The sequence below is a fragment of the Nasonia vitripennis genome, chromosome 1 (assembly GCF_009193385.2).
Source record: "Nasonia vitripennis strain AsymCx chromosome 1, Nvit_psr_1.1, whole genome shotgun sequence".
Lineage (NCBI taxonomy): Eukaryota > Metazoa > Arthropoda > Insecta > Hymenoptera > Pteromalidae > Nasonia > Nasonia vitripennis.
This window is the reverse complement of record NC_045757.1, coordinates 23,587,886-23,600,605: the sequence shown is the minus strand read 5'-3', so window position 1 is coordinate 23,600,605 and position 12,720 is coordinate 23,587,886. Positions and strand designations below refer to the sequence as shown.

Sequence of the window (12,720 nt, the reverse complement as noted above, 5' to 3'; positions counted from 1 at the left end):
CAACCCCGATAAATTCCTACAATAGCTTATCTAGCCATAGGCGTTGCGGATTTATTTCATTATGCATTCCCGATTGCAATTAAACCGATAACCTCTAAAACGTCGGTAACTAACGCGGTGTCTATTACAGCGAGGACGAGAGGAAAGTATGAGCGAACGTGTCTTTTTCTTATCGCACGACAGAGCTGAGGTGTATACAGTGAGTAGAAAGTGTTAATTATTTTCACGATCATGCGAGAGGATCGATGTCGATGATTGAATTTTAAAAACTGATTGCGTTTCCAAGATTTACTTCTCATGCTGTCCCATCGAGCATGAAGCAAACCAGGAACCGAAACAACTTTGCAAGCTTTTTTACAGCTTTGTAAATCACCGCGGATTTTCGAAAGTCCCCCATCATCATCGTAATATGCTCATTCCCCCCGCGAACCTTAACTCACCGGCAAAAATATTCAAGCGCACAGCTGTTTCATCCGGCTAATCAGCAAACCAGCATCCACGACAAAAATAAAGCATCCACGCCAACTTGTCAAAACGTCAGGCACCTAAACAACGCACGTACACACACAATGCGTGAAAAAACCTCGCCTGCGCGCTGCATCAAGCTTACTTATACGCGCGCGTATAGCTAGAAAAGAGAGGCGCACGCGAAGGATAGAAGCTTCGGATATGTATACCCGATTGTGCGCCGATTGCGATACACACACGCGCGCGCAGCGGAGCTGAGTAATCCTCGGACAACCCGCGCGCAGGAAAGTATATATAGATGCGAGAGGTACACGCGAATGGAATGTCACGTGTCCAATTATTAACGACTTTTTGCAGCAGTCAGGCTGATGCCGTGTGGAGGAGAGTATTGAATGGACATCCCGTGGGATATATGCGCGCGCGCGTGTGTGCGCGGTTTATATAATAAACAGGGAAGCCCGCGATTTAGTACTTCTACTGTCCGTGTACTGCGGGCTGCGGTCTGCGCGACAGTGCGTGATAATGTGCTTGATTGTGGATTTAAATTCTCGCTTGCGTATCGACGATTATTACTTTTATTTATTCTGCGCATATACACACATTGCACTCGAGTCATCGTTTTTTCTTTTGCTCGAATAAGCGTTTCCATTTCGTGAGAAAGATATAGGCCTCTTAGGCTCGGTCGAGAGAGGCTGATGGCATAATTGAACGATAAACCAAGATGACGAATACTGCACGGAGCGTCGCATGTTAATGGATCAATTATGCAGGTGGCTTGAAATAAAGCTCCGGTCTAAGTATAACGTTTAGTTGTCAGAGATGACAGCTTATGTGGCGTTCCGTCACGACGGAATAATTAAGATTGCATCTTCGTTGAGACGATGCTCTTTCTCTCTCTCTCTCTCTCTCTCTCTCTCTCTCTCTCTCTCTCTCTCTCTCTCTCTCTCTCTCTCTCTGCAAATATAGGCGCTGTGTGAACGAATGGCATCGAGATATGGGCGTAGACGAGAAGCCTACGTGCTGTGGTTATTCTGATTTTGATTTTGTTATTCTCTCTGTAAATTATGTAATTAAAACCATTTGCTTTTTTAAAAAAAAACATCACGACGAGCCATTCCAAATTCCGTTTATTTCTTTCTCCCCAAAGCGAGCATCGATACACTCCGAAAGATAAGCCTCTGAGAGTAGACAATAATCGCAACGAGGACGACGACGAAAAGCGCGCAAGACTCGCATAATTGAACGACGACTGGTGTGTGTATATAGGAAAATAGAGAGAGGGCACTCGCTCATTAAAAAGGAGCCAGCGGACACGAGGCGGCCGCCCCGTTACGCTCGAGCGCGGAAACTCGGGGCAAAACATTAATTGTTCGCCGCGCATGAGCGATACACTCCGCAGGTATTTTAACGAATGCAATTATCTATGTTTCGCTAAAGAGAGAGAGCGGCCAAATACAATCTCCAAATGCGCGGAATTTTCGTATACATTCGGGACGACGCGATGCAGATTTTCCGCGGCTCTAATTGTGGGAGTGTGTCGGCACCGGCGAAATTTCGATCGCGATTTTCGTAATAAGCTTCGTTTTATAACCGCCGCGCGGCTGTTCCGAGCTGACTGTTCTGTTTGTTTTCCCTCTCGACGATTATGCATTACCCCATCGATAATTGTGCGGCACACGGGTATAACAATCGGCACTTGTTGCTTATCCCATTCACACTGCACGCCAGCCGTTGTTGCACACAATCGCGCGGGTTCGAATTTGTCAGAGGACATAAGACGCTCATACACATAGGAGACGGCGATTGTCCGGCTAGCTCGAAAATCAGGCGCGAGAATACGCGGCGAAATAATGCCCCCATAAATCAGGAGAGGGTGTATGGCTCGGGAGCCATTGTTTACCGCGCAAGCGAGAACCGCGTATACACACGTGCATCAGGTATCGAACGTGGCGTCTGCAGGTGGTAAACATTGAATTCTGCGAGCATCTCTAGTCCGAAATTAGAACACCACCATTCGACATTTTCTAAATTCCCCGCAGTCGCGATCGAGCGAGAGCGCAGTGTGTGTTTCTGCGAATAGATCTCGGAATCAGCAGACGATAAAATTGCTCACCTCATCTGCATCCCGCTATTATACTGTACCCACAGAGTCGTTTCACCGCTCCATTTTCAACCTCAACCCGTGAATCATCGCCGCGCGCATTCCTCGAGCGCGTAACGCCCGCCCGGATTACGTCGCGCATATTGTCTGCTAATTCGGACTCCCGGTGCAATTGACACGCGAGCTTATAAGGGAGGAGTCGGCCTTTTTCGCCTCTTACCATCGTTCTCTACCCGCGTCTGGGAATTCACGCGATGCTCAAGCTGAGAAAATCGTGTTTTTCTCCTTGTCACTTATGGCAGAGTCGAGTTCGCGTAATTTACGTAACGCGTGGGCGGAGCCAGTGCACACACACAGTGCGGCTTGTGTTTTATTCATATATGCAGGCGGGTGGAGCAGTTAAAGTACATATATTTTATTTTGTTTACTTATCTTCGAGCGTAACGATAAACTTTCTAATCCTTTGGCATGGAAGTCACCGCGAAACTCGTAACTCGGCCGATCATCGCATCGCGAATATGCTTTGCATAACCGTCGATGTAAAACCTTAATCCCATCCATTGACACGCGTGATCCTCGCGAAAATCCAGCAACGGCGCGACCGCTTCTTACGTCGCGCTCCATAGCTTTACGAGCTACGCGCATTAAAATTTCTATTAGGCCGGCGAGATAAAGAGGGAGACGCTGCCGCCGTCCGGCTATACGCTCTCTCGTGGGAAAGCAGCTGTCGCCTCGCGATCGGATCGAACGGGGGGAAATGGAAACCGGCGATTGTTGGGAGAGGAGTCTCGCAGTTTTTCCCGATTTTTTTTCGCGAGAGCTTTTTGGACTGTACATACAGAGAAAGAGATACGGTTGCTCGGGTTTTACGGCCTGCTCGAAGGATGACTTTACGCTTCGCGCGCGCGCACGTTTAGCGGGTTTTCAGCTTTCATGAGGTGGTATCTTTCTGGCCGGCCGATCGGCTGTAACTGTAAAGCTTGAGTGGAGTCGGGGATTTTTTCGGCGGAGCTGGGTTTTAGATTCCGATAAGGAGAAAAATCTTTGAGAGAATTCAGTGCAGCAGAATTATTAAAACTCGCCGTCGGATACATGTTTCGAAAGATAATAAAATTCCACGAGCGTTTCACCCGACGCTTATGGTTAATAGATCTCCTAGTGGATTGCCGGGTGTTTCACTTTTCATACCCGTAGACTCTATACCTTTTCCGCGATCGTTCATTTTTACAATTACTCTTCACTTTGTCTCTAACGCGAGGTCGCCACCTGCGATTTATACACAAACAAGCCGACTTTTTGATGAACGGAAACCTTTCTTTTTCATCGACGAATGCAAATGCGGAGAGCAGCCGAGTTTTACGGCGCGCCGTAAATCTCCTGCTCTCGAAAACTAATAACGGCCGTTTGTCTCAATCGTTCGCGTAAACTCTAAACGTCTAATGGGTGAATGATATTCCGCGTAAAAAAAGGCCGGGATTTATTTGTAATGCATTGTGTGTGTGTGTGTGTGTGTGTGCGTATGTTGCATAAAGCCCGTCTGTCCACGAAGCGTATAGTTAAGCGAGTGAAATAAAAGCTGAGGAGTTTTTTATTTAGGTCCCTCGCGCGTGCGAGGGGACTGTTGTCTCGGACTAATGAGAGTAAGAACACTACTTGGAGTCGCGTTAAAAAGTTTACTGCGAGATAACAAACGGAATAGTGCCGGTCAGAGCGATTTCATCGGTTTCGTAATACGTATAATACCCGCGTGTCTACAGATTTTGTGTCATTCGAGAAATATGGATCGTCGAAAAGCTTATGATACATTGTATAATGATTTCCACTGATATCCGATCCTTATTCAGCCGATAATCGAGCCTCGAGATTGATAAATCCTGCGTAATGAAACGAGAAAGATCCGAAAGGCTTAATTACATGCACCGGCACTGCATCAATTACCTAGATTAAATTCTCGCAACCGAAGCGTCCAGAGATAGAGAAAGAGAGCGCTCGTGGCAATCAATCGATTTCCGATCGAAAATCGCGAGCGAGCCAATAAACAAATTACACAGTCTGACGCACCGGAGAGTAATAATGAGCTGCGGTCAGTTGGCATAACAGTTCGATCTGATTCCGCGCGCAAACGTATCCGAGCGAGGCACGCGCGAGACGGGAAGTCGTGTGTCGTAAGACAGACTTACGCACTTTTGACGAGTGATATTTTGACCTCGGCTGGTGATGCGCGAGGCGGTGCGTGCTGCAGCTATGTGCCTCGTGACCTGTTATTATTCTCGTGTTGCAAGGAAAAATGGGCATTCGGTGGTTATTAGTGAAATTAGTTCGGCGTTCGATTGATGCCTTCTTGCTTTCTGAGTGTAGCAATGAGACGCGCTGAAAAACGCACCGACGTTATAGTCGATGTTTATTTACAATTCGAATAACACGTTTAGTTTGAAAAAACTAATGAATACTCTAACAGTCTCACGAGCGTCTGTTGCACCCTCGCCTGTAATTTGGCAGACCAGCCGTAGACACACTCGCTCAATATTACGCAGCGGCTACTTACATGTCGCAACAGACACAGAGAGAGGAAAAAAGGCTCTCGCTGTGCACAGCGGCGCGGCGCTTTATTTATACTTTCGCCCGGTTTCTCCTATTTCCCGTAATGCGCGCTGATTGCATTTGAAATTGAAACGGCAAGTGGATATGCAGGATATGCTCGAAGTGTAGTAGGCCGCCGCCGCCGTCATTATATGGTCTCGAGCCGAAATCGATGTAAGGTCGGCAGAAAAATCTCGCTCGGACTAATGCTGCGGTCTCTCAGCTAATGTATGCAGAATTTTCCGCGCATTCGAATGCGTACGTTCCGTTTGACCAGTTTTTCGGAAGTTATACAACGATATAATCGTCGAGCGTCGATGTAGGGTTTCACTTGTACGCTACTCTTTTCAAAAGAGCCACGTAACGGAATGTCGAAGCATTTTTACGAGTTCCAGCAGCAGCGACGACAAGCTCGCGAATCTCGCGCTGCTCTATCCCATAAAGCCGGATTCGGTCAGGCCGGCTACGAAAAATTCTCGCGCCTGACGCCGCGAATGGCGCGTCACGTACTGCACTCGCCGTGCGTTTGCGCAAGCACGCGGAAGTCGGCGCGCGCTATACGCCTCCTTTTTGCAAAGTCTGCAGGGAAAACAGCTGCGATGTGGAGAGTTTCGGCTTGTACAAAACAAGGTTTGTTTTGCTATGCACGTTGTTCGCCTGATTTTTGGGATAAGGTGTACGAGAGAAGAAGCTGCAGGTGCGCTGTTGGATTGGAAAGTGCGTGTGCTTGTATGGGAATAGTCAAAAGATGAACGTCTGGTTTAAGTAGAAAAGGTCAGGGGTGGTAAGACGGCGAACTTTCATCATATAAGTATCGACTCGATCAATAAACCCCCAAGATTCAACAATGAAAAAGTTTCTCGTCGATTACGCAAACAAAATCACCTCGATAAAAACGTCGGAACTCGTATAAGCCCAGCACACGCGTCTCGCTTCGAAAAAAATCCCTCTCCCTAGTTAATTATTGCGCATTAATGACTTCATAAAAAGCCTTTGAAACGCGAAAGTACATCTTTGCGGCTCACGCCTCCTCTCACTCGCGCATACACGCGCGCAGGAAAAAAAGCACCATCGCAGCAGCCGAGAGACGTAAAATCGCGAGCGTCGAATGTAAATTTTTTTATAACGCCACGCCTGACGTATCCTCATCGAGGAGTATTTATGCTAATTGCAGCAACGCCGGCTATGTAAGTATATAGCGGAGGGGAGTTTATAACGCGAGCCGCGAGATGCATATCTGCACGGCGAAATTTTACGGCGATATCGCTCGAGGGGCGATCTTTCGTTCCACTTTTCGCCCACAGAGATTTTGTCCTTGTACGGAGAGGTTCGTATGTGTGCCGTTGCGCGAGAGATCGAGGAGGTTTTCATCAGAGCTTAATACAAGTTTCGTCGGGGCTCCGAGAGTGAATCTAGAGATTGCGAGAATGAGTAGATAATTAGCGTCTTCATACGAAGGTATGGGCACCGCGGACGTTAAAATAACGAGGCACTCGTTGCGTTATAACGATAATTTTTGACGCGCTGAAAATAAAATTTTCGAACTCTTATATTCAGCGCTTGAGAGATTATCAGCCCGATGATCTTTCTCGTATTTATGAGTCTGATACGGAGTGCCGATAGCGCTAACAACATTTTAAAGGAGCTAAATTCGAAAGAAGGCAATTACGTTAATTTCGGAGGCTGTTACATTTTCCTGATTACCCTCATAACTCGACGCGTCCGCGATAAATTAACGTTTTCGCATCTCAAAGTTGATAAAGAAACAACTGAATAAATTCGCCGCGGGATTTCACCGAGCCCGCGTAACTGCATAGGACAAGCGTTGTTGAGCACCTTCGGGTAAATAGCGAAAGAGAAAATCCAGGCGCATTGAATCCCATCCCGTTGGTTGCCTATTTTCTATATGTAGACACGTAGACGCGCAACTCGCGCGCGATTTTCCACATTTCCGCGATAAACTGACAAACGTTGCGCGGGAATACACGTATCTTTGCATACCTACGCGCGTCGCGACTTTCACGTTTTCTAAATGCGAAAGGGCACACCTGCGTGCGCGATGATGCTCCGCTTCCCCGCTCGCGGTGCGTCTAATGAAATCGAGCGAAGGGGAATATGTATACCTGTATATAAAATAGCGAATTGCTCGAGGTAATGATTTACAAGTTTCAGATGATGCGAAGTTGCTGGAGAAATTGATTTGTTTTCACTACGTTTGAAAATGAATTATTATACGAAAATTCATCTCAACCCCGGTAGAAATTAATCTAGAAACTGGCAAGTTCTTAGCATTTTGACACAAGAACTTGCCAGTTTTTAGGTTAATTTCTACCAGGGAAAACGCGTGCGACATTTGGAGAAAAAGAGATATCGCGTTTCACAGGAAAACCTGTCCAAGGTGTTTAAGGTCGAGGGGCATAAACTAGTTGATTTTACGGGGGGGGGGGGGGCTCAGTAATTTAAGAGCAAGAGGCGAAGAAAAATGAGACGAGTTTATTAATTGAGCAGCGCGCCTCGCCTATTAAGATTGAACGAACGCCTAATCCGCGAACCCGATGGCATTCATAAACATCGTTGAATAACTTGTTACATGCTGTGTTTGCGAATAGGCAGGGCGTTTTTTCCGCAGAAATTATAGAGTTCTCCGGTGAAATTGAAACGCGTAATTAAATTTTATGGGGGAGTGCATGGCTAGCGCCTTGTGGGAAAAGCTGCTTTTTTGTTCCTATAAAGCTTTCGGCTTGTGTGCGTGTGTGTGTGGATAAAAAAATCGTAATAACGCGCATGATATACGATGGAGTCCGCTGAATGTTCAGTATTACAACGAAAAAAAACAACCAACGACGCGGGTAGTAATAACGCGGATAAAGCTAATAGATTCCACCTCCACTGTGTTTGCTCACAGGGATCGAATTTTCGAAATATTAATTAGGTGTACGTAAGGCACGAAAACAATATATTATATTGTGCACACGAAAGTGGTATCACCATATGGAATCAGCAAATTCCTCCGCAGCGCATTATCCTAACCATCGCCAATTCCAGTACATCACACGCGCGGTAACCGCAGGAGAGAATAACGCAGCATGTGCGCGCGCGAGCGCGTCATCGCTCGTGACTGACCCACAGCGTGCTATCCTTGTAAATCCAGCTTTCGCGGTGAAAAACATGAGCGTCGTCGAACAACAAAAGTGCCTTAGGAGAGGACTGCGTGATCGCGCGAATTAGGCGGGCATTATGTGCATACACATCGCCACCGCCGACGCCGCGCGTGATTAACTACCCGGATAGCCGCGAAAAATGCCTGCTTTCTTCGCATTAATTCACTTTCTTCTTCTTCTTCATCGCGCGCGAGCGCGAATGTTAACGGCCGACCGTTGAATGAACAATTGACATCGATGCTGCTGCTGCTGCCACCGTTGCTGTTGTTATGCGTTTTATGGGAATGGGAGTGTTCGTTATGGAAAAGCAAGTAAATTGCATTGTGTATTCGGAATGAGAATGCAAACGATATTTAGCGCATTAATATTTTTTATGCGTGTGAGGCTATAGGTATGTAATAACATTACAAGTTTAATTAATATTGAATGACGGATCAGATATTGTTATTGAAAGCTGATAACGTTACTTTTTGCAGTTATATTTCGCAACGTTAAGAATATTGATGATTTGTTTGTGGAAGGAGGTGCATTTTGTTAAATGTAGAATAAATGTCATCTACTTACTAAAATTTAAATTAAGAACATGATTCATCTGTTGTACCCTTATCGTTTTTGCAAATAAATCATTATCTTATCGAAACCATGAAGCAGAAAAGTTCTATTACAAAAGACGTTGTTATCCAGTCATTAAATTGCAGATGAATGAACAAACGCACTAATAAAATGCAAATATTTTGAATGTAACATATATACCAGTTTCAAAATTCTCTTCTGCTTAGACAGTTGCTTCTGACATTCCGAGTAGCAATCCATACTGCATGTAAGTTATCGAATTTTTTTAGATTTTATTTTGTTTAATTTGTTTGACGTAACTTTTTAAACGCTGAATAATATTATTTTTAGGAATTACAGAGTGGTTTTGAAAAGTAACTATCAGGGACCCTGGCCCCTGTATTACTAATATTATTGCTTAGTTTTTAAATCACCATAAACGAAGGACGTTTTTCATCATGGCAGCGATAAAAACTTGCTTATTGGTGATTCTTGTCATTTTCGTATTTCAAAGTTACTGTCTCGAAAAATTTCAATTCAGAAGTAATGAACAATCGTCAAAAAGTGACAAGAGTAATAAGAGCCTGACTTCGAACTTAATCAAAGCTTTCCGTAAAACATTTTTGAAAAAGAAGGACACTATGTTAGGTGATATTTTGGATAATCAGTTAAAGGAATTCGCAACTGTCAAAAACATTGACACCATGACACGTGACATCGTCGAGATTACAGAAAATGTTCATGAGATGACAACTTTGACAACAGCTCTTGCTGAACTGTCAGTACTGTTTGATAAAGTCGACCACGCATACACTATTTACCTGTACTACAAAGACTCGAACAAGGACGCTACTGATCCCTCACTACACAAATTTGCAGATGAAACTCGCAGTCCTTACCAATGACCTATAGATTATCTTAACACCATTCACTCAAGAGTAGTACCCAAAGATTTAGACGTTTCTTCTGATGGATTAGGTTACATGAACGATGTGCTGTCTCTTTTGACTAAACACATGAAGGTATTACCACAATATGATTTTTTATTTACTGACAATAACGTTTTACAATCGTGTATGTAACATTGTTTTAGAGCTTCCAAAAAATATGTAACAAATCCAAGTCTCAACAGCAAATTCTTCATATGCTTTACATGAGCGTTGGTGTTGCTGAAATGAAACTATACTCTACGCTAGAGTTTTGTTTCAAAAAACTTTCTGAGATCGGCGAATGTGGGTAGACATATTTTTTACAAATGCGTTTCCTTAATAAGCCACATAAAAAATGCTAAGGACTTTTTATAAATTCTGTCTGTTTACATAGGCGATTTTGCAGAAGAAATCAAGTTGCTAAAAGATCAATTGTATGTAAGAAGTAACAAAGCAGCGAATATGTTTGAAAAATTCATGCATATTGCTTCTAGAGATGTTTGGCGATGCGATCCTAAAAGCCACATTGAAGGTAAACTTTACTTAGTACCTTAAACAAACTTTTTCAGATTTTTCACAATTGCACTTGTATTTTTCAAGATGTGACATACACTGAGCTTAAAGAAGTATTTCAAAAGTATGTCGTGAATGACGAAGATATGAATAACGAAAACAATTGTAAAAAGACATGTGGAGAATTCAAATATGCTACAGTGACAAATTGCGCTAACAAGCAAGGTAAAATTTACATAATATACTTATGTCATAATATTTTAGAATCATGCATGTTTTGTTAATAAAAAAATTGTATGTAGAATATTACGACACCGAAGTTCAATATTACGAATACAGTATTTGTGACCAACAAAGGAAATGTAATGGGGCTCTCTTTGATTGCGAGGACTATTTTCCAGACTACAACGAATTGTGGATTTGCCCATCAGTATGTTCCCCCATTTTTTTCTACCATCTAAATGTTCAACTTCTGAGCTCTAATAAAATTACCGTTATTGTAGACGCTCAATAGTAGTCGGAGGTACGAATTTATGGAACACGGATCAGTTGATCCTGTAATATTCAAACACGACGTCAGGCAGTACGGTCCAAAAGGCGACAAGAAGAAGTGCGATAGACACATAACATATGATTACCGTGAATTTGGACAAAGCTTCAAGGATGCATGGAGATACTGCGAGGTTTGCTTGTGCACATGCCACGACTTCAAAAGCCCAACGTCAGAACAGCAGATCAATGTTAGACCAGTTGTTGCTGACAACGATTAGTAAGATCATTCTACATAATATTTTGATTGACGCAATACGTATCAATTATTGAAAACTCAATCGTCTGTTTATCAATGCAATGTGATGCAAATCTTTTGTCTTTTGCAGTGTTGTAACAGGTGCGCGATTGGTGAAAAAGAACCACATATTGCACGTTCAGATAGAGCAAAGAAAAATACTAGCTGATGGAAGAATCGACAATAGCACGCTTCATTGGAAGACAATTGCTGAACCAAGAAACGTGTACGATTTGCGAAGTTTCTCTTGGAATGGTTTCAGAACGATCTACTTAGAAGTGACTGAAGTACCTAAGAACCACGTCCTCGTTGGATTAAAACTCACCAACTTGAAGAATGGAGATGGACAAATGATGAGTTTCAAAACCTTGTCTGTACCTTACGATTATTCTACCGGCGAGCTTACCTACGATGGCTCTTACTACGACGAGCCTGAAAAATTAGATCTCCGCGATCGCCAGTTTGGCCCCTGGCCAAAATAAGAGTCCAGCCCAATATCCAGCGCGTAAGTGTGATAGCTTTGCTTTGAAAAAAAGTTTTGGTAAACCTTTTTCTCAATTACTATGTTATGTTTACAGGGCCGAGGTCTCGGTTGAAAACTGCGATCTACCACAAAATACACATTTTCCTTCGCTGCCACAGCCAGATTCAAAGAAGACAATTAAATTTACAACATTGGATTTCAAGAAGGATCTTGGTCAGAGCATGATTCCGTTCATCGATATACAAGAGTTTAGTATCAGACCTGCTGCACCACTAGCTGGAATTGGATTTTACCACAAAGGTAGAGAAGGTTACGGAGGCTTCGTAGGATTGAAACTGGTTACCTTCGATCACTCACCGCATATAGGTTGAATCTGTATACGGTTGTGAATGAGTTTCATAATCATCGTATTATTTTGTATTAAATGATGACTTATTCAAACCCTTACCAAACAATCTTAACCGATCGCTCAAATCGAGATTGAATGATGATAGATAACGCTTCTGTATCTCAGAGGTCACAGATGTTTGCGTCACATGTGGTTGTAAAGCATACGAATAATCAGATGCAATCGTCTGCATAAACTGTTTACATTATGCAATAGAAGTCTGCATTTTCGGTTCAACGATCAATGAATTAAATAATTGCCAGACCATTTATCAGAGTTGAAAAAACAACAATCATGCACTCCGATTATTTCCCAATACTATTTTTACTCAAGGCCTTTTCAAGCTCAATCAGAAAACTCTCACAGCGCAGAATAGGGCAAGGAGGAGGAGAAAAATAATTATCAAAAGACTCGATTACCTCTCAAGAACGCACCTACTTTCAGCCGATCGTCGAAGTTTAGAAGGAGGAAGAGAAGGAGTGGTAGGGGAAAAGACGCGACCACAATGCCGCGCTCGCGTGATTTTCCAGAGATAGAAATGCCGATTACCCGAGCCGTTAAACAGCCGCGAGCGGTGGCGATGCGCGGCAGCGTGCGATTATTTATTGCCCAGAGCGAAACGGCAGGTACCGCCTGCGTCTATTAACGCGCTCGCCCGAGGCGCGCCACATGCGCGCTGCTCATGCAGAGGCTTGTCGCTCCAACTGATAATGACGCGCCCACGCCGATTACTTTTTTTTCGACTGGCGAAGACAGA

The 12,720-nt window shown here is 43.8% G+C and overlaps 1 protein-coding gene across 1 annotated transcript in view; it reads right to left on the bottom strand.

The window, feature by feature from the left end:
• Window positions 1–12,720, bottom strand: part of LOC100115031 (Krueppel-like factor 7) — a 378,332-nt gene that overhangs the window by 257,688 nt on the left and 107,924 nt on the right. The gene's annotated exons all lie outside the window — the stretch shown is intronic.